Source organism: Schistocerca gregaria, chromosome 7 (genome assembly GCF_023897955.1).
Source record: "Schistocerca gregaria isolate iqSchGreg1 chromosome 7, iqSchGreg1.2, whole genome shotgun sequence".
Taxonomy (NCBI): Eukaryota; Metazoa; Arthropoda; class Insecta; order Orthoptera; family Acrididae; genus Schistocerca; species Schistocerca gregaria.
The window spans coordinates 425,531,841-425,555,421 of NC_064926.1; the positions used below are offsets into that span (position 1 = coordinate 425,531,841).

Below are 23,581 nucleotides of genomic sequence, written 5' to 3' on the forward strand. Positions count from 1 at the left end.
CTGTGGAGCTATTTCCTGCGTCCACAATTTATACAATACTTGATTCCTTAAATGACAAAGTTTATACGACTCTCTTTTTTGGTTAATTTTATTAAGTTTATTTATTCATTCATCTAAAAATCTTTCAATATTGAGGGAAACTTCATTCATTTGCAAATATTGCCTCCGAGTATATAAGTAAGACGTGCACTGCTCTATCTAGCAGTGATGTACCACCAGGAGACGACTCCTGCTCATGCAGCATTCTGGTAATTCATCGTTTTATAACTTTATAGTTTAAAATAATTTGCTTTAATGTATGTAGCCCACTGATCAGACTTTGTATTTGACTTGTAAGTCTGAAGATGACCACAGGACACGCCAGGGTAGCCGAGCGCGCTAAGGCGCTGCTTCCTGGGCTGGGGGAAAGCGCCGGCCCCGTATCGAATCCGCCCGGTGGGTTAACGACGAGGGCCGGTGTGCCGGCCATCCTGGATGTGGTTTTTAGGCGGTTTCCAACATCCCGCTAGGTGAATACCTGGTTGGTCCCCACGTTTCGCCTCAGTTACACGACTCGCAGACATCTTAACACGTTTTCTCCATGACTTACACTAGACGCAAACAGCAGGGGTACACTAATTCCGTCCTAGGGGGCGGGGGAGGGGGGGCGGGGGTACGGGGTGTCGGCAGGAAGGGCATCTGGTCATCCCTTTCCACTAACCTTGCCAAAACCGTTCCTAACAATGCCGACCCTGCGTCAGCGCGGGACATGGCACCAGTGAAAGAGAGAAAGTCTAAAGATGACCACAGGCATGGTCGAAACCAGTTACCAGAATAAATAAATTTTTGATCAAGACTGATTTTAATAGTAACTATTAGTAATATCATTGATCTCTGTCTGCTCCCACGATGTATTCAAAAGTAATTATCGTGTAGTCGTTTTTTAACTCCTCTATTTGTCTTCGTGTTGCCCATTTTTGACATGGGCTCATGTGACCCTAGTTGCTTTTGCGCCCTAAAACAAAACAAAACTGTCAGAAGCTTTTCTGAATCCTCAAATACTATAGATTTGTGAAACGCAACTGTCTCTTTATGCGCACGAAGTAACGAGCGTTATCGACAGGGAATCTCAAATTTATGCCATATTTCTAGATTTCCAGAAGGCTTCTGAAACCTTTCCTCACAAATGGCTCCTAATCAACTTGCGTGCCCATGGAGTGTCGCTTTAGTTGTGCGACTGGATTCGAGATTTTGTGAGAAAGATCACATTACGTGGTAATCTACGGAAAGTCATCGAGCAAAACAAAAGTGATTTCAGGCGTTCCCCAAGGAAGTGTTACTTGAGCTCCGCCTTTCGTAATGTATATAAATGACTTACAAGACAATCTGAGCAACCATTTTATATGTTTTGCAGATGATGGTGTCATTGACCATTCAGTAAAGTCATCAGAAGATGAAAACCAATTCCAAAATGTACTATGGACGATATCTGTATGGTGCGAAAGGTGACAGTTGACACTAAATAACGAAAAGTGCCAAGTCAACCACAGGAGTACTAAAAAGCTTTCGGTAAATTTCAGATACACGGCAAAAAATGCAATTATAAAGGTAATCTGTTCATAGTGTGACCAGACGTCCTGATTAATCCGGACATCTCCTCCTTTTTAGTTCTTTGTCCGGGGTCCGAGCGGATTTTTACAGTGTCCGGATTTTTTGAAAAGTTGAGCATACTATAGTCAAATTTACAATTTCTTAAATACTTTAACTATTGTCAGGTAGTATTGTTAGTAGGTGGCACAAGGATCGTCGATGTTGTCGTTGATCGACCTATAAGCGAATGAAAATATCGATTATTTAAAATATTCGTATCTTCGCTTAGTATTGCCTTGGCTTCCTGTACTGCACGTGTGATTTGTGAGTGTAATTTTTATCCGAGTGAGTTACTTAAAATATTTGGCTATGCCTAAACGAAAGTGTAAATTTTCTGATGCCCTTTCCTGCAAATATCCGGCTTTCAAGAAAGGGAGAAATGAATTTGAAGCGGAATGTAAGATATGTGGAGCTGGAACGTACGTCTCAGTGGCCAATAAAGGTAAGAAATAACTCCACAGATTAACTGTCGTGGTTTTATTTCATTGTTTCATAGTCACTCAGTTTATTTGTATTCGGAAGGTTAAAGTGCAGTTCACATGTCGTCAGCTGCTGCTTGAATTGTAGATGTCGGTAGCGGTGCGTCGAATGAAGGGAGATGAATGGTCTTAAGTTTTTCGCTTTGTAAATAATTCCGTGTTGTTGACATAACAAAACAATTGACGCCACACTATCGCCATAATTAATGTTTTTTTATTGCTCAGTTAATTACCACCTGACCAACAGTAACAATTAACTACTAGTTTTACCGGTAATTCCCGGCAGTCACGTGACTTGTCCAAAGCTGACGGGTGGTATCCTCATCTGCAGTTGACCCGTTTGATGTGTCCTCTTTTTTTTCTTTCTTTGCCCTCCTTTTTGAAGCTGTTTGTCCTCCTCTTTTAAACAGTTGCATCTGGTCACCCTATCTATTCAGCTAAATAGCTAGGGTTCACTATTGCGAACAACATAAACTGGAACGACCACAAAGATAAAGTTGTGGGGAAGGCGAAACGAGAGACTGTATTTCGTTGACAGAACATTTAGAAGATACAACAGGACTACCAAAGACAATGCCTACGCAAAAAGCTTGTCCGTTACCTGATACAGTATTCTATCCTTACCAGATGGAATTGAAACAAGGGCAGCACGTTTTGTATTATTGCGAAATAAAGGAGCTAGGAGGGGAGGGGGGGGGGAAATCAAAGGCGCTTTCCATTGCGGCGAGATGTCTTCACGAAATTTCAATCCACAACAGGCTTCTCTAAATATGAAATTATTTTGTCACCAACCATTATCGTTATCCCATGACGTTCGTCACCTCGGTGTATAAATGAGGATTTTTCCTCTATTAAACGTACGCTGCAGGATAATTCGTGTCGTGTGCTGCTTCTATTTGGAAGACACCAGTGGTAATGCCACTAGCAATACGACCACTTCTCTGCCACGAGGCGCTTTGTTTCCTGGTTCCATTCGTTATTGTTCCCGCGCCTTAAAATAAGCCAGCAGCCGCACAGACGCTTCTGGAGAAGCATCCTCGGGCTGAAAATCACGAGTCTCATTACTGCCGAGGATTGGCAGAGTTGGTATCCGTCTGCAAATTGAACAGTGATCTCTGTGACAAGCCTTTTCTTCCGTCCAGCAGCAGCCACAATACGCCATTAATTTGCGCTTTACGCCAGAGTTGTTTGGCGTTTGCGAGGCCCGAATCGAACGTCAGATCTTTGAACGCGAATGGAAGCGGCTTGAGGAACACCTCTATTCAGTGCGGTAATGACTGCGACACCTCAATAGCAGCTTTTCGCTGTGTCGAGTACATCGCGAGCGGTTGGCAGTGCCGCGCGAACGTGCGACGTTTATTGGAGACCAACTGAATGGGGTCAACCCAGCGAGAATCGGAAAAATCAGCTCCCGAGTTCACTGCAAAAATATCTAGACCGAAGTGACCCAGGCGCTGTAGGTACAGTGAGTTGTCGCAGCTTATCTGTTGTTTTTCACGCATATCTGGAACAGCAGTTTTTAACTCAGTTTGAGACCAGCTAACACAACTTCCTTTTTGAAATCTTATGTATTGATGTTAATAGTGTTGATTAAGTGAACTGGCATGAGTTTTTATGTAATGACAATACAGAAGTAACACGATTCGAGTACCAAAAAGGACCTCTGCATATATCTTTTTCTTGACACACACACACACTCTCTCCATACTGTGATCGTCATAAGAGTAAACATGATGTAACATTACACCATGTATTCTTTCACGTTCGCTGGGATCTCATTGAACTTTGCTTCACATGCAGCGAAAGGCAAAAACTTTCCACTGCTGCCAAGTACGATCGTCAGAATACATTTTACAGTGAGTCCAAACAGTACTCGTCTAGTAATTTTTTTTAAAACTAAGTATATGTCGCGTTCTAACAACCCTACCACAACAAAGGTCAAAAACTAATTATGATTGTAGTGTTGCTCACGCTGCTAAATTTTGCATTTTTGGGCAACAACAAAGTTATATTATGTGGCAGGTGTCATTACAGCACAGTTATTAAAGTCATTTCTTGAAATAATGAATAAACTAGGCACTCATCTTTTCGTGTTTCCCACGCTGGTCTTGTTGTGAACTCATGGCCCAATCGTCGAAAATCTAGGTAGTGATGTTTCCAAGCTCGGATGCATAGAGGCCTAGGTGTTATCCTGCGGTATTCAAAAGTTTTATAGATGTGCTTCATAAACCATTCTTGAAGATTAAACTTCTGCAAATTAGGACAATGGTGATGTAAAAAAGTAATCAGCACTCCGAATTTGTTACACTTTTTTATTACTTTTGTTGCAATATCACGTAACTCGTTCCAAAACATCACTTCACAATGTAAAACATATTTGAAAATATCTTCCTCACTGTTAAAGTTCACATTTCATAAACTGACTACAATTTGCGTCTTTTTTAACATGACGACCAAAGCTTGACTCTCTAATAACCACTCACGCACCCAAAAATCAGAGTTAAAAGTACGTCAAAGATCATAGTGACGAAAGACAGAATACACACAAGAATATTGCTGGTATCGAGAGGTTGAGGTAATGGTTACGTAATTAAAGTACCATTACAACGTGAAAGGAGGGGAACATAAAATGTGAACAACCAGTCATATGCAACTTACCTCGGTAAGTCATTTTTATTGATGGAAATAAATACATCCATAACGATAACAAATTTGACAAAATGGAGAATTTATTCAAGGGCTACTTCAAAAAGTGTTCGTCCACTCTTTTTTTTAAACTTACAATATGAAAATATGATTTCAATTACAAAAATTAGTATTTAGTGGGTTTCACTTTGCAGCTATTACTGCCTGTAGTTGTCTGGGCATCGACTTGACCAAGTGTGCCGTCAGAGAGGCTGGAATTTTGTCCCATTCGTCATGGAGTGCTTCTTTTAGGTCTCTATTGTTTGAAATGTGTCTTTCCTGATGCTATCTCCCAGTACTTTCCAAAGGTGTTCAATAGGATTAATGTCTGGGTTCTGAGGAGGGGTGTTAAGTTGTTTTGGGGTATTGTACAGGAGCCACAGCCTTGTATTTAGAGCCGTATGCTTTAGGTCGTTACATTGTTGAAAAATGTAATTTCCTTGCAGACCTAATTTTTCGGCGCTAGGACCCAGATTGTCCTGTAAAATGTTGATATACGTCCATCGTACCTTCTATGAAATGTAATTTTCCAACACCTGCAGCAATCATACAGCCCCACACCATCAGGGAGCCACCACTGCGTTTAACAGTTGGCACAAGATTACGTGGCAACAACTACGCATTCTTCTTACGCTACGCCACTTGCCTGCCATCCTTCCCGAATACGTTATATTTACTCTCATCAGAAGTCTTCCTTTTTTAATCTATGTTCCATCGCAAAATGAAGATTTTTGTTTCGATTGTGTCCACTGACCCAAAATTTCTTGCGCGCTACCCGGCCGTGATACCCATACGTTTTGAAGGTATTTCTGATTGTGCTGGCACATACGTTATTTTCCCGTGCGGTCTAGCGCACGGAAGGAGCGCCTGGTCCCCAGCGCAAATCGGCCCGGCGGATTTGTGTTGAGGTCGGGTGAACCGGCCAGTCTGTAGGTGGTTTTTAGGCGGTTTTACATCTGCCTCGGCGAATGCTGTCTGGTTCCCCTCATTCTGCCTCAGTTACACTATGTCGGCGATTGCTGCACAAACAAGTTCTCCACGTACGCGTACACCACCATTACCCTACCGCGTAAACGTAGGAGTTACACTCGTCTGGTGTGTGACGTTCCCTGGCGGTCCACCGGGGGCCGAACCGCTGGGTTCGGTGTGGGGCGGCGGAGGGGTGAAGTGGACTGCGGTAGTCGTCGTGGGGTTGTGGACCTCTGCGGCTGCGGTGGGGACGGAGCCTCTCCTTCGTTCCTAGGTCCCCGGTTAACATACAATACAATACCTTCTTTCCCCTAGACTCTAACTCTCCGGATAGCTTAGGAGCGCTGATTTTAGGTTTCTTCTTCGTTCCCCTCATGATAAATCTCACGTCTGAATCAGTCAAAGTGTGAGGGCGTCCGGTTCCTGGTTGGTTTTTTAATTATTTTGTTGCGCAAAATCGATTTATTATCGGCTGAACCGTCGATCTAGGTCTACCGACTACTTCAGCTACCTCGTAAGATGATTTGCACCTACCTTGTAAGCGGAGAATAAGTTTCCTTTCGATCAGCGTAGTCTCTCTGCCCTTACGGCCCATGGCGCCAATTGCACTGTATCGGCGCCGTTCAGAACCGCAACCGTACCGCGCACGGTTGACTCCAGTGTGTGCCGTGGGTCAGCGTTACAGTTTACTCACTGCGCGCAGAATTACGGCATGTTCAGATGATGGACAAATACTTTATGAACTAGCTCTTGTATTACATTTTCTATTTTTTTTAACTTTGCTGTCGATTTGGATGTATTTTTTTCCTTGCTTTTCAACAAAAATGGCTTAGCGAGGTACTTCTTATATGACTGGCTCTTTAGATTTAGTATAAATTTCTTTTCGTGTTAAACAGACTTTGTTTTCTAAAAGAGATGCAGCTAGACGAATACTATCTGGACTCACTATATGTTGTTTGTTACGCGTACACCGACTTACTACAGGACAGCAGCTTTATCGGCGCATTTAACGTGGACAGCACAGGCGAGCTAGCTGACCCAACTGACCTGCAGTGATGTGAGAGATTGCACTTCAGACGCAAAAAGCGACGAGCAGAGAAAAATGTCGTGCCATTTAATTTTGCAACAAAATGAAATAATATAATATAAAAACTCCAGCAATACCGTGCACTTCTTAGGGGACCGGACGGAAAGCATAACATGCTCTCGTTCTTAGCCTCACTACCCTTACGGCCCACGGCGCTAATTGCACTGTATCAGCACGTAGTGTTAAAGTGAAGTCTTTGTAATTAAAGTGATGAAAATTGGTAACTTGAACACAAGGTATCTTTTATGCGTGAGCTATGTGTGACTCCAAAGCGTATTGCGACGATTTCATCGTACAGTTAAATACTGAAGCCACGAAAGGTTTTGCTTATACTCAGTCGTCAGGTAGCCTCAAACCTCCTTCCATATCCGAATCCGAGAAATACGTTGCTGTTCTGAAACAGTCATCTGCTATGTTGATAAGAAATCGCTCAACTACAGAACCCACAAGCCATCCTACCACCACATTCTCTCCTCTACTTTTCTGACGTGCCGTTCTGTATCCCGCCAGCGTTCGGCAGTGACGTGTTACAAAATTCCCTGCGGAAAGTTCCGGTACGTCTGTCAGCTTAAATGTCTTGTTATTTCTCGCGACAAATCCCTTAACTTCGGTGCAGATAAGTTCTGTTGTGTTCGTACTGCAGTGGTACGGCGGCAACTGTAATAATGCAGCATTTGTTCGGTGTGCTCGATGCCGCGAAAATTGTTTTCCATATTTCACGGCGCCTATCAACCTGGCTCGTGTGGAAGCAGGTACGTGATATAAAACAATGTGCACAGGCCAAATAAAGAGTGTCTGATTTTTCCTTCTTGTCCTAAAAATTTAATTTGTAGTTTTTCTTAATTTAAACTAACTTGAATTACAGTCTTTTATAAAATAGCGGTAGGTAATAATTTATATTTGCAGTGGACTACCAGTCTACCATTCTACCAGGCAACCGATCTTTTTTTCAGCTATTCATCTCATTTGTAAAAACCGCTTAACTTAAGCAAATAAACTTCCTCGAAAAACTTCAAAACTGTTGTTTTTTTTCTGTGAACTTGTGAAGAACATTAAGAACAGCCCCTGGCTCTCGCCATTTCTTAATGGCGTAGATCACAAGGAAGCAAGAAGTATCGTCTGCCATTTTCGCACTACATATTAACAATGCGACAATGAGAGCACAACAGTACAGAGACTGCGATTGTACTCGATTTTTGAAATAAAAGCACTATAGATACAGTATGATTAAGAAAAACATTGATGGCTGTTAATACTTGAGAATACTTTAAAGTTTTATTTACCACAACATAGTAAAAGAAATCTAATCTATAAGTAGGACCTACTTCCAAGGGCGTAACGCAACGAGCGTACGCGTGCTGCGGTTGCTGACAAATCAACACGTGGGTGTTTGTTTACATCAGGTTTATTCTTGATGAACGAAGTATACCTATGCACTTCTCTCCTCTCTCCCCAACTCTTTTTATGTCTATTTACTTGAACCTTTCTGTCTCCGTCTTTGCCTCACTGGTCTCTCTCTCTCTCTCTCTCTCTCTCTCTCTCTCTCTCTCTCTCTCTCTCTCTCTCTCCCCCCCCCCCCCCCTCCCCCAGCACATGTTCCCTCTCCTCTTTCCCTCTGTACTCTATAACACATGCATACGTATCGCAACTCGGCAAGGACAGTGACACAACACTAAACTAAGGTACCTGAGAAAAATCGATTTAAAGAATTCTGTGAAACTTACATTGAAACAGTACATGCTTCCTTTAAATTTCAAGAAATTAGTTTTGACAGTAAATTCCATTATATTCTATACAACAGTAATATGGACATGTAGTCGAATGTGGAGTGTTATAAGCTAATTTTTAATTACTTCTTTGAGTTGTCAGTTTTCTTGATTTTCCAATTTTTTTTTATGACTTCACGTGTAATACTTTTTCCACCCCATGTAACATACTTTTTTATGACTGTTACATGATAAGACATTCTAACCTCCTTCAGGCGAAATTAGTACTTAAGTTAGAACAAAAAATGAAAAACAAGCTGAAATTGTTTTATCAGATAAATAATAAACACGAAATTATAATTTATGAAATTTAATATAATTCAACGAGGAACATAATTTAAGAAACCATGTAATCATAAATGGGCTTATATAATGTAGGTATACTTTTCGCAGAAGAAAGGAATTCAAGATGACCTTTCTTTATATCAGAAATCATCATTTCTTTCCATTTACGTTACAACGCACAAAATTTCATAACGTTAGTCAAAAAAGTGCCTGTTCCTTGAGACAAGTTTGGATGTCTGAACGACATCGTAGCAATATATAAACACAAACATTGTAATAATCAGTCGTATTAAAAATTACATTCAACTTACCGTATGCATAAAAAGTATCCAATTTTGAACGTGCCACTTTTCATGAATAAACTTATTTCTGGATTTCCGGAAATCATTTGACACGGCGCCCCGTTGCAGGCCGTTAACGAAGGTACGAATACATGGAATAAGATCACAGATAATGTGAGTGGCTCGAAGACTTCTTAAATAATACTGTAGAACCCAGTATGTTGTCCTCGACGGCGAGCATTCATCAGGCACAAGGATATCGTCAGGAGTGCCCCAGGGAAATCTGATAGGATCGCTGTTGTCTTCTATTTACATAAATGATTTGGTGGACAGAGTAAGCAGCAATCTGTGGTTGTTTGATGATGGTACCGTGGTATACGGTAAGGTGTCGAAGTTGAGTGCCTGTAGGGAGATACAAGACGACTTGGACAAAATTTCCAGTTGGTACGATGAATGGCGGCAAGCCCTAAATGTGGAAAGCTGTGAGTTAACGCGGATGAGTAGGGAGATCACACCTTTCGGATACAGTATTACCATTGTCCTGCTTGAAGCAGACAAGTTGTTTAAATATCTGGGGGTAACGCTGCCAAGCGATTTGAGGTGCAATGAGCGTGTAGGAATTGAGGTAGGGAAGGCGAATGGACGACTTAGCTTTCTTGGGAGAATTTTAGGAAATAGTGGTTCACCTGTAAAAGAGACCGGATATAGGACGCTGGTGCGACCTAATATTCAGTACTGCTCGAGTGTTTGGGATCCGTACCAGGTCGGATTCAAGGAAGAAATCGAAGCAATGCAGAGGCATGCCGTTAGAATTGTTACCGCTAAGTTCGAAAAACACGTAAGCGTTACGGAGATGCTTCGGAAACTCAAATGGGAATCTCTGGAGGAAATGCGATGTTCTTTTCGGAAAGACTATTGAGAAAATTTAGAGAACCGGCATTTGAAGCTGACTGCCTTACGATTCTATTGATGCCAACATACATTGGCCGTAAGGACCACGAAAATAAGGTACGAGAAATTAGGGCCCATACGGAGGCATATAGATTTGCGAGTGGGACAGGACAGAAGATAACTAGCAGTGGTACAGGGTACCCACCGCGACGCCCTGTGCGGAGGATTGCGGAGTATCTATGTAGATTGGAGAATGAGCTATGCACACCCAGTAGCATCGCTGAAGTGACAGCGTTCTTGCCCTGGCGAAACGTGAACTACCCTACTGCAAAACTGGCACAACTGCCCTGAAGTGGACAAATTGGAAGATAGAGATGTGGCACATTTCGTGCACGTTTGGATATTTTATACGTAATTTACAGAGACAGACTTGTCACTTTTCTAGCCGGGTTGCGATACGAAATGAGTGAATTAGTAACTGTTATGAAGTTTACGTAACTGAACCAAGGAAATAAAAACAAGGGCCAAGCAATTGAAATGCCATTTGTTTGGTCACTTGCGGAAGTTCAAATGGCTTTGAGCACTATGGGACTTCACTTCTGAGGTCATAGTCCCCTAGAACTTCGAACTACTTAAACCTAACTAACCTGAGGACATCACACAAATATGTGCTCGAGGCAGGATTCGAACCTGCGACCGTAGCGGTGGCGAGGTTCACAGATTGCAGCGCCTAGAACCGCTCGGCCACTACGGACGGCCTTGCGAAAGTATTCAAATATATTCGATGTACTCTAATGCCGGTAGCAATTGCAGTTTAGAGAGTCGGCTGATCATTGGTATGAGAACTGGAAGTTGATTCTGAACCTAAATAAATGTGACACATTGAACATAAATAGGCGAAGGACTCCACTATTATATAATTGAAGTATTGCTGGCAAATCACTGGAAACACTAGCTACCGTAAAATACCTAGGTGTAACCTAAACTGAATGAGCATATACACTACTGGCCATTAAAATTGCTACTCCAAGAAGAAATGCAGGTGATAAACGGGTATTCATTGGACAAATATATTATACTAGAACTGACATGTGATTAAATTTTCACGCAATTTGGGAGCATAGATCATGAAAAATCAGTACCCAGAATAACCACCTCTAGCCATAATAACGGTCTCGATACGCCTGAGCATTGAGTCAAACAGAGCTTGGATGACGTGTACAGGTACAGCTGCCCATGCAGCTTCAACACGATAGCACAGTTCGTCAAGGGTAGTGGCTGACGTATTGTGACGAGCCAGTTGCTCGGCCACCATTGACCAAAAGTTTTCAATTAGTGAAAGATCTGGAGAATGTGCTGGCCAGGCCAGCAGTCGAATATTTTCTGTATTCAGAAAGGCCCGTACTGGACCTGCAACATACGGTCGTGCATTATCCTGCTGAAATGCAGGGTTTCGCATGGATCTAATGAAGGGTAGAGTCACGGGTCCTAACACATCTGGAATGTAACGTCCACTGTTAAAAGTGCCATCAATATGAACAAGAGGTGACAGAGACGTGTAACCAATGGCACCCCATACCATCACGCCGGGTGATACGCCAGTATGACAATGACGAATACTCGCTTCCAATGTGCGTTCCCCGCGATGTCGCTAAACACGGATGCGACCATCATGATGCTGTAAACAGAACCTGGATTCATACGATAAAATGACGTTTTGCTATTCGTGCACCCAGGTCCGTCGTTGAGTACATCATCGCAACCGCTCCTGTGTGTGATGCAGCGTCAAGCGTAACCGAGCTGATAGTCCATGCTGCTGCGAACGTCGTCTACCTGTTCGTGCAGATGGTTGTTGTCTTGCAAACGTCCCCATCTGTTGATTCAGGGATCGAAACGTGGCTGCACGATCCGTTACAGACATGCGGATAAGACGCCTGTCATCTCGACTGCTAGTGATACGAGGCCGTTGGGATCAAGCACGGCGTTCCGTATTACCCTCCTGAAGCCACCGATTCCATATTCTGCTAACATTCACTGGATCTCGACCAACGCGAGCAGCAATGTCGCGATACGATGAACCGCAATCGCGATAGGCTACAATCCGACCTTTATCAAAGTCAATAACTTGATGGTACGCATTTCTCCTCCGTACAAGAGGCATCACAACAACGTTTCACCAGGCAACGCCGGCGAACTGCTCTTTGTATATGGGAAATCGGTTGGAAACTTTCCTCATGTCAGCACGTTGTAGGTGTCGCCACCGGCGCCAACCGTGTGTGAATGGTCTGAAAAGCTAATCATTTGCATATCACAGCAACTTCTTCCTGTAGGTTAAATTTCGCGTCTGTGGCGCGTCATGTTTGTAGTGTAGCAATTTTAATGGCCAGTAGTGTAAAACAGTTGTAGGAAAAACCATATCAGGATGAGTTTCATTGGAAGGATCGTAAAGAAACGTAATTCATCAAGGAAATAAGTGATTTACGAAGCAGATTTTTGAATATTACTCATCAATCAGAGAGCCTTAGCAGGTCGATTAATAGAAGAGATAGACGAGATCCAGCAAAGAGTGACGCATTTCATAACGGAGCGGGATCGAATAGTCGGCGCTAGAGCTTTCTGGAGATCTCCAGTCAAGTCCAGTGGTAGACGATGCATGAGAGGCGCCCTTCGTCACGGAAATGTCTACTATTGAAGTTCCGAGAGAGTACGCTACGGAAAGAGTAGAACATCATACAGGGTGATCCACTTCAGATGTCAGAAAAGTACAACGTTAAGTTTTTTACATTAATGCATGTATGTCTGAACAGTTTTCTGTAATTTGTGTGAAAATGATGGGAGTTAACAATGAGTGTCCGTACTACGGGCGGCAAGCCAGCAGCGCGTAGTTCACAGTGCAAACACCAGACGTGACGCACACATTTTACCGAGGTGGCACAAGTTAGGGATGGAGGTTATGGCTGAAACAAACAGTTTTCGGTTAATATTCCTTTTCCAACGCCTGATTAACCGGACTGTTGAAAACGCCCAAAATAACTGGTTTCTGAAATAATCGATTTTCGTTTTTTTATTTCTTTTATTTCCTGTAATAACATTGAAATCGAACAAACTCCCTCAGTTTCGAGATACTTACAAACAAAATATTTAGTTAAATAAGCAAATAAAACAAAATTTAGCCCGTTCATCATTCGCTATTTTTCTTGAAAAGTGAAAAGTGATTGACTTCTCCAGAAAAATTACCTCTAATCTTCTGTTGATTCTAATTCTTTGAAACTCTACTCAAAAATCGTGTTGTAATCGGAAATCGTACCACTATTTGGACGTTACCGAGTAGTTAGTGTGAAAACTGAGGTCGAAGAACTCTCTTTTTCGTGTTAATTTGTCCGTTTTCTAGGGCTAAAAGTAAATGAAGGAATGTTGTGTGGACAGAAGAGGCGTATTAGCTGGTAAACTATGAAGGAAGTGTTAAGTTCTAAGTGTTCTGCTTCCATTATGTCGCTAGTTTGTTGTGCCTCATCCCGTTTTTATTAAAATGGAGCATTGTACTTCACTGATACCGCACTTTTAGACTAGGGATGGTGCCATGCTGTAATACAGTTGGTGTCCGACAACTACAATGGGAAGAGTACTATACAGTCCAGATGGGGGCAATTCGTGCGCGCTGCATGTACGTACGTACCATCCGATAGGCTACGCCACTTGTTATTGTCTCAGCAGTGCTGTACCAATTTTTATACCATGTGTTCGTAGCTCGTTTCTATCGGTATCGCTTTTCGCGATTTTCTACAATAGCGCACTATTTCAAAGCAATGCTAATGTAATGAATAAAAACTGCTCTTTCTTTAAGGAAGTTTCTTTAAAGCGGATAATTTTAGCACTGCTGCTGTGGCTAATATATCTCCTGTTTTTTACCCGGTTATTACTAAAAAATAGAAACACCTGCAATAACCGCTACCAAACAAATACCGAAACATCCGGTTATTCAGAAGTAAAATGCCGGTATCCGTTTTTCCCATCCATAGCAAAAGTTAGCGCACTTAGTGTGACTCATTGTTAAGTGAAAATGATCGTTAGGCTACAGCAAAGCTCTCAGTGCGTCGTATGGTATGCGAAACTTTCGAATGTCATAGATACACAGCGAGCTTCCACAACTTTGTCTGGCCATTCTTTCGGAGGAGAATGTTCGTGCCAGCAATTACCTTGAAATGATCGAGCAATATTTGATCCCTCAATTACAGCAAGGTGGAATTTGTACTGTGTTGTATTGTATGGAACTGGGGACCTCATCACGACAGAGAGGCTTCGTCCCCTATGTAGCCCTCAGTGGTTCCCAACCCCACAACAGGCTACAGCAGTTTACTCACCCCACTGCCGCCCCACACCGAACCCAGGGTTATCGTGCCGTTCGGCCCCCAGTGGACTACTTTTTAGGGTTTCATACATCACTCGGTAAAACGGAACTCTTATAGGATCACTTTTCTATTTGTCGTTCTGTCCGACTTTTCCAAACCCTTTTTGTCAGGAACGGGTTGTCGTATTAAGGTGAAATTTTGTCACATACTAAGTTCTACGGTCCCTCGGCAGTGTAAAACATTGAAGCCCAATGGTGGCAAAAGATACGACCATTTATGTCACATATTTCAAATGCCCGCTGACTACTCGTCAAAACCGATAGTGTACTTCCCGTCGACCTGTAATCATGAAATATGGTAAGAAGCAATGTTTCACAGTACAAGTACAGCAAAAAAATCCGAAAATTGTTATTTTTTAATTATATCACACGAAAGAAATATTTCTTTCGTTATTTGTTATCTGAAGTCAGACTTTAAATTAAAACACTCTGTAAGTAGTTCTGCAATCAGGCTGCCTGGGCCACTATGGTAGTAGTCAAAAATCAAGCAAGGAATGACTTTTAAGATGTTCAGGAGCAGTTATTGCACGTAGATATGACGTTTCAAGCTGTATATGAAACTAACTTTGTCAGACAAGTCTGCGAATTTAAACATCAGGCAAGAAATGACTTTATTGCTGATACGACGTGTTTCCGAATTTATCGGTCATGAGATATCCAGGAGCGATTACTGCGCGTAATTAGTTCGTTTCAAGTTGTATAATGGATACATTCGGAAACGCGTAATATGAGCAATGAAGTCATTCCTTGCCCGATGTTTGACTTTCACCATTGCGACCCAGTCAGCCTGAATGGGAGAGCTGCCGATTGTTGTAATAATGGTCGCCAGCCTCCTGCTTATGTCATATTCAAGCATTTTCGAAAATCTTGGAATCCTTGGGATTGATATCTTGCCAGTCTCATTGCCGATAACAGGCACAAATCGTCAGAGATCTCGATTTCCGGAATGCATTAGCTGTCTGTACAGGGTGATTCAAAAGTAATTGTGCGCACGCTGTGTGTGTACCGTACGCATCAAAATAAGAGTAAAACGTTAAATAAAGTTTTGTCTGAAATCGCTTTATTTCACAGTTATGCAGTAGAGTAGGGATCACAAAGGCAACACAAAATTCTTCTCAGAAAGCGACGACACGAAGAGGCCTGAAATTCAATCCAACTGCGTACAGTACTTGTATCACAGCCGCACGGTACTAGCCGAGCGGTCTGAGGCGCTGCAGTCACGGACTGTAGCATCTAGAACCGCTCGGTCACCCCGGCCGGCGTAGATGAAGACAGTAACGTGCTCGACGCCTTACCCTCATCTCAATCTGCACAGTTTCACAGCAATTTTCAGTTCGCTGCTGTAGTTGTGATACATTCTCAGTTGCAACAACATACACAAAATCGTTGAGACGGGCGCAAACAAATAAGTCCAGAGATTAAGATCCTAGGATCTGGCGGGCCAAGCAACTGGTCCTGAATGACCTGTCCACGTATCGGGATAAGCAACCGTGAGATACTCTGTTGCCCCCGACAGAATGAGCACCGTGGACAAAGAAACGTCAGTCGATTTGCAGGCGAACATGACACACCGAAACCTTCTACTGGTCCATAATGTAATGCCTACCACAAATGTATATAATCCCCATAACTCGAAAATAAGTTTCAGCCATAACTTTATTTAGCATTTTACTCTTACTTTGATCCACACATTACATCTACGAAGTGTTTACATACACTTTCGAATCACCTTGTATACATACACTGCTGGCCATTAAAATTGCTACACCAAGAAGATGATAAACGGGCATTCACTGGACAAATATATTATACTAGAACTGACATGTCATTACTTTTCAAACAATTTCGGTGTGTAGATCCCCAGAAATCAGTACCCACAACAACCACCTCTCGCCGTAATAACGGCCTAGATATGCCTGGGCATTGAGTCAAGCAGAGCTTGGATGGCGTGTACATGTACAGCTGCCGATGCAGCTTCAACACGATACCACAGTTCATCATGAGTAGTGACTGGCGTATTGTGACGAGTCAGTTGCTCGGCTACCATTGACCAAATGTTTTCAATTGGTGAAAGATCTGGAGAATGTGCTGGTCAGGGCAGCAGTCGAATATTTTCTGTATCCAGAAAGGCCCGTACAGGACGTGCAACATGCGGTCGTGCATTATCCTGCTGAAATGTAGGATTTCTTAGGGATAGAATGAAGGGGAGAGGTTCGAGTCCTCTCTCTGGTATGGGTGTTTGTGTGTGTTGTGTACATAGTTCTGCATAGTCAGCGCGTACACAACTATAGCGCGCCCCGCTAAGCACAACAGCGCAGGCGCAGCGCTCGTCCGTCTCCGCCCTACGAGATGGCGCTGTCTTAGAGACGGACCAAATTCTGCTTCCGCCGATCCGCGTATTAATATGTAACGCAGCCAATGAGATTGCTGCTAACGTAGAACATTTTCTGCTCGCGCACCACACTCGCGCTGAACCCTCGATGTATTATAAAGAGTGTACAGACCTCCGATCAGTAAACTTGCATTTGTCTGCATTAGTCTGTACCAGTCTATAGTCAAGTTTCAGTTTGCGCATAATCAGATCATCATATTCCTCTACATAGCCATGGAGATATATGCATAGACACTTTGTCAGGTATCAGACATGTGAGAATAAGATTAACATACCAAGACCAAAGGATCTTCAGATTGTCAGTTGTAAACAGCATCCAGAATCACGTTACGTAATGGCTATATTTTTTATTATTTTAATAAATGTGTGTGGAAATTAATCAAGTTCTGTTTAAAGTTGGTCACCGTCAATCTGCTACTCTAAGCGTGCAAGTGGCATTTCTATCATCTGACCTAACGGCAGAAGATAAACACGCCTCGATATGACCACGAGACATACTGCTGACACTCGCCTACTTCGTTGGAGCGACAAGTCAGATAATCTGATGGTGTGTGTACCGAAGGTCTTACAGTAAGCACACCAGAGTGTTTGTCCATAGGATAATTTAGGTTAAGTAATGTGTAAGCTTATGGACTGGTGATCCTAGCAGTTAAGTCTTATAAGATTTGACACACACATCTGAAGGGTAGAGCCATGGGTCGTAACACATCTGAAATGTAACGTCCACTATTCTAAGTGCCATCAATATGAACAAGAGGTGACAGAGACGTGTAACCAATGGCACCCCATACCATCAGCCGGGTGCTACGCCAGTATGGCGATGACGAATACAGTCTTCCAGTGTGCGTTCACCGCGATGTCGCCAAACACGGATGCGACCGTCATGATGCTCTAAACAGAACCTGGAATCATCCGAGAAAATGACGTTTTGCCATTCGTGCACCCAGGTTCGTCGTTGAGTACACAATAGCAGGCGCTCCTGTCCGTGATGCAGCGTCAAGGGTAACCACAGCCATGGTCTCCGAGCTGATAGTCGATACTGCTGCAAACGTCGTCGAACTGTTCGTGCAGATGGTTGTTGTCTTGCAAACGTCCCCATCTGTTGACTCAGGGATCGAGACGTGGCTGCACGATCCTTCACAGCCACGCGGATAAGACGCCTGTCATCTCCACTGCTAGTGATACGAGGTCGTTGGGAACCAGCACGGCGTTCCGTGTTACCCTCCTTAACCGACCGATTCCATATTCTGCTGACAGTCATTGGATCTCGACCAACGCGAGCAGCAATGTCGCGATTCGATAAACCGCAATGGCGATGGGCTACAATCCGACATTTACCAAAGTCGGAAACGTGATGGTCCGCATTTCTCCTCCTTACACGAGGCATCACAACAACATTTCACCAGGCAACGCCGGTCAACTGCTGTTAGTGTATGAGAAATCGGTTAGAAACTTTCCTCATGTCACCACGTTGTAGGTGTCACCACCGGCGCCAACCTTCTGTGAATGCTCCGAGAAGCTAATCATTTTCATATCTCCGCATCTTCACCCCGTCGGTTAAATTTCGCGTCTGTAGCATGTCATCTTCGTGGTGTAGCAATTTTAATGGCCAGTAGTTTTGTAGGGAACCGTCAAGTGCGCGAGTCCTAGGACAATCTTTAAAAGTAATTTAGAGTCGCGACTCAACTATAAACAAGCACCTTTTGTTTCTGCGCTGCTGCAGCCCACTCCTCCCGTTAGCCGGTATCAAGCGGTGTGGAATACTTTACGAGCGACAGCAGCAGCAGTGGCCTCGGCTGCGCGCGGACGCTTCTGTGCTGCGGGGTCATCGGCGCGCCGGCTCTGTTGTGAGCGCGCTGTGCGTGGCACGGACGGTTTACCTATCGATCGCGCGGCCCGCGTGCGCCCAGCAACAGCGGCCGACACGGCCGTGCCTCACCCCAGCACGCTGCCCACGCTCCCCCCTCCCCCTCCTCCACCCCTCCCCGACCCCGGCAACACACGCGCGTGGTCAGCCGCTGCTGCCGCCCGGCTGTCACGCCTGCATCGCGGCGCCCACTAAAAAAATCACAGCCTCCACTCACCGCCAGCTGATCCATTTCTGCTTCTCAACCCACGGCATCACATCTTCATCTACATCAGTACTGCTCAAGCCACGTGACAGTGTGTGGCTGAGGGTGCTTATCGTACTAACTGGTCTCCCCCTTCCTTGTTCCACTCGCTAATGACGCGTGGAAATAATGATTGTCGGAAAGCACCTGTATAAGCTCAGTTCCTCGAAATCTCTAGTTGTAGTCATTTTGCGAAATGTGTATGGGAGGAAATCATGTTATCCTACTCTTCTCGAAAAGTAGTCCCTAGAAATTTCAATAGTAAACCTCTCTTATAAAATATGCCACTGGAGTTCGAATATCTCTGTAAGGCTCTCAAGCGGGCTAAACAATTCCGACACGAAACGCGCAGTTGATGAGTGTCACTGTGTAGCTTTACTGTTCTCTGTGTGATAATATCTGTGATACCACTCCACCGGCGTACAAAGTTTGCAATGGAATCGTAAGTTTCTGTTAGACGCCGACAGCAGTCGTCCGTGATCCGGCGGACCCAGTGGTGCATGCCCGCTGCGCCACACCTCCTCCCCAGCTCCGTACCATGAACGCCATCCGCCGCTGCCATATAGAACGGCCGGCGGGAGCCACTCAGCTCACTCATGCTTGGAGCCACTTCACTACACCACGTCTTTGTTGCTACTGTATGAGTTGGACTAATTCCTACTGCTTTATTTGTAATGAGCAGTCATAAGCTTTGAGATATATAGGTTAAGTAAATAGCCTGCTTACTTTGGTAACTTGTCCGCTAATCATTTCTGCTCTTCTCCAGCTATCCTACGACAACAGCTGCTGCACCACTCTGTAGCCCACCTGTCATTACTGCAGTGTACAATTTCGCACACATCGTCATCTTCAGCCATTTCATCCACATTCGTATCTTTTAAACATTAGGCGCTAATAACCTCGCTGTAGAGCCGTCGTAAACGCCAAACACACACACACACACACACACACACACACACACACACACACACACACACACACACACACAAAACGCGCTGGTCTTCATTGGATCTTCCCTATCTCTTCTATCAGACCCACCTGGTAAGGGTCCCAGATTGATCAAGAATATTCAAGAATAGCTCCAAAAGCGCCTTCTAAGCCACTTCCTCAATAGCTGAGCTGCATTTCCTTAAGATTCTTCCTGTCAGTCTTCACCTCGTATATGCTATTCCTACTATTTCCCTTATGCGGTCATTCCACTACGGTCGCTCTGAATAGCTACTCCTGGATATTTACTGTGTGTGTGTGTGTGTGTGTGTTCGTGTGTGTGTGTGTGTCTGTAGGCATTGAACTGGGGACATAGAAACGATGGTGAGGCTTCGCCCTGCCATAGCCCTCAGTGGTTCACAATATCACAACAGCCCACAGCAGTCCACCCACCCCACCGCCGCCCCACAGCGGATCCAGACTTATTGTGCGGTGCAGCCCCCAGTGGAGACCCTCCCGCTTCCCCCAGGTACGTCTCATACCAGACGAGTATAACCCCAAATGTTTACATGGTAGAGTAATTATGGCGTACGCATACGTGGAGACAGTGTTTGCCCAGCAATCGCTGATGTAGTGTAACTGAGGTGGAATAAGGGGAATTAGGCCGCATTCGCTGAGGTAGGTCGAAAACCGAGTTAAAAACGTTCCACAGGCTGGCTGACTGGCTGGCAGGCACACCGGACCTCGACACTAATCCGTCGGACGGGTTGGTGCAGGCGACCGCACGCCTTCCCGCTCGGGAAGCAGCGCATTAGACCGCGCGGCTAGATGTGTGGGCTGACATTTACAGTAGTTACGTTTCCAACAATTTGTTATTGCTAATGTAGTAGTGCAGTAGTGGATCTCATTTCCTATGTATGCGCAATATGTTACATTTATTTACGTTCGGGGACAAATGCCAGTTCATCACTCCTCAGCAGCTCATTCTACAGATCGTTACTGTAGTCCGGCGTTGCTACTTTCTTATAGACAGCCGCATCATCTGCGAAAAATCTTAAAGAGCTTCCGGCGCTTTCTACTAGGTCGTCTACATACTTTAAGACACAAATGAATTACACACAATCCCTGTGCGCGTGGATTGATTGAAATCAATGGGGAATGTTGAAAATTTGTGTTGGACTGGAATTCGAACCCGAGTCTCCTGCTTACTAAGCATATCTTACGACTACTAGACTATCCAGACACGGCAGTCACTACAACTGCTTGGACTATTCTAGCACGCCTCCCGTCTGACACAAATTCTCAATGGTCACTTGCAGCCAATGTCAGTAATTCCTTTGTCTTGATTCATAATGGCTGCTGGATCAAAATGTTACCTGTTCTACGGACAAATCCAAAAAAAACACAAATTGTATTCTAAAGAAATAATTTTTAAATTTTATTCATAATCACAGCATAATTAAACATTAAACACCTTTTCACAGATACAGAACTTTTTAACACAATTATGAATTCAATCACTCACGTGGACTTTACGACCATTGCAGATCTGTCAGTTTACTGATTTTGAGTTGTACGGGTCGATCTGTAATAATTACGTGAGAAAATGTGAACGTCGTAGAAAAGATCGCTGCAAACAATCTTAATTGTTGATTACCAGTTTCATTAGGCGTGATTACCGTCTTCAGATCTCGATAAAAGATTATTACCCCCTCCTGTACCAGATGTGCCAGTACTCTTTCTAAAAAATTGCCAGGTACGTGAGAGACGAGATGAAGGATGTGTCGGCAAGTTAGTATTGTGTTTAACGATGCCCGTGGCTCTAATGAAGTGCACAGTAGTGTGCTGTGTCGGGCTCGAGCATATAAGAAATGGCTCTGAATACTGTGGTTTTAATCTTGACTTGCATCGTTCATCTCGTTCCTGACATACCTGATAATGTTCAAATGTGTGTGAAATCTTATGGGACTTAACTGCAAAGGTCACCAGTCCCTAAGCTTACACTCTACTTTAACTTAAATTATCATAAGGACACACACACACACACACACACACACACACACACACACACACACACACACACACACACACACACACACCCATGCCCGAGGGAGGACTCGAATCTCCGCCGGGACCAGCCGCACAGTCCATAACAGCAGTGTTCAAGACCGCTCGGCTAATCCCGCGCGGCTACCTTATAATGTTTTCAGTACTTGTAGAGCTGGTATAGGAGACATGTAATAACCTTTCATCGAGATCAGAAGATGTAACCGCGTTTACCGAAACCAGTAATCAACAATAAAGTTTGTTTACAATCGATCTTGGCTAAGAAGTTCACCTTCTTTCAAGTCGGTAAACTATATCTTATATTAGCTAGGATGTAGGACAAAGTAATACGCATTTCCTCTTCTGATTTTGTATGCAGATATATGAGGTAACATATTTTTTGCAACCATCTCAGCCACAAGATAATTCGATTTTTGAGCCTTCTCAGAGGTCTTAAATTTGTTAGTGAACAAAGAACTTCGCTCATTCTTCTGTCTTAGAATTCCTTTGTAGTAGTTAAAAGATTTTCCTGTAACTGTTTGTGTGTTGTTGAAATATGGCGCGCCGCCCGGGGTCGTCTCGCGGTTCTAGGCGCGCAGTCCGGAACCGTGCGACTCCTACGGTCGCAGGTTCGAATCCTGCCTCGGGCATGGATGTGTGTGATGTCCTTAGGTTAGTTAGGTTTAAGTAGTTCTAAGTTCTAGGGGACTAATGACCACAGCAGTTGAGTCCCATAGTGCTCAGAGCCATTTTTTTTAAAATATGGCGCAATAATTTATTCGATACTATGCTTGCATCGGAAAGTTTTTCTCCAAATATCACACACTAAGGTGTAGGACGTGCATCTCCACACGAAGGAACCACATTTTAAGCATTATTCATTATACGCCCTCGGTTTTGTGTTTTTGCCTCTGCGTGATGGCGCGGAACAAAGGTTTGAGACGCACTACTTGATTGTTGTTCTGTTCCTGCTGAAGTATGGCACGTTGCTTGACTTGCTCTGCATCTGATGTTTCATAAACTACCCAAGTTCTCTTTCAGACAATAGATTTATCTTTAGAAAATACATGACCGAATGCTATATTGATCTTTCTTTACTGCTACTACCGGTTTCCATAAAATACAATCTTCCCAATATGAAAATAAGACTAGAATTAAAAATAAGACTAGAATTCCTTTACACGTCTTTCGACACACTGCTATTAAGTCACATTTTAACTATAAACTCTTCATAATGGTGCATCTCATAATGGTAAATGTTCTGACATAGAATAAGTAGTAACCCATTATTGAAAATTGCGGATCCAGGAAAAGTCCTTAATTAGTCAACATCGCAAGTATAATTTTTTATTGGTACTGGTTTCACCTACTGTAATTAGCCACGTGCAGATTTCTAATACATAGAAAATTGCATCAAAGAAAACAATACTATGTAAGCTGTTCATAAAATAGTTCTGTCACAAAGTACATACCAGAATTTTTTTTCAGTGCACATCGCCAAATGGGCGTCATTTCGTTTAAACTGTAGTGCTTATTACACAAACTAATGCAACAATTATGTAAAATTATCTATAAGACATGTATAAATTGTTGTTGTGGTGGTTGTGGTGGTGGTGGTGGTGGTG

At 43.5% G+C, this 23,581-nt stretch overlaps 1 protein-coding gene across 1 annotated transcript in view; it reads left to right on the forward strand.

Annotated features, from left to right (window-relative positions):
- Positions 1-23,581, forward strand: part of LOC126281220 (calpain-D-like) — a 441,331-nt gene that overhangs the window by 281,584 nt on the left and 136,166 nt on the right. The window lies entirely within an intron of this gene.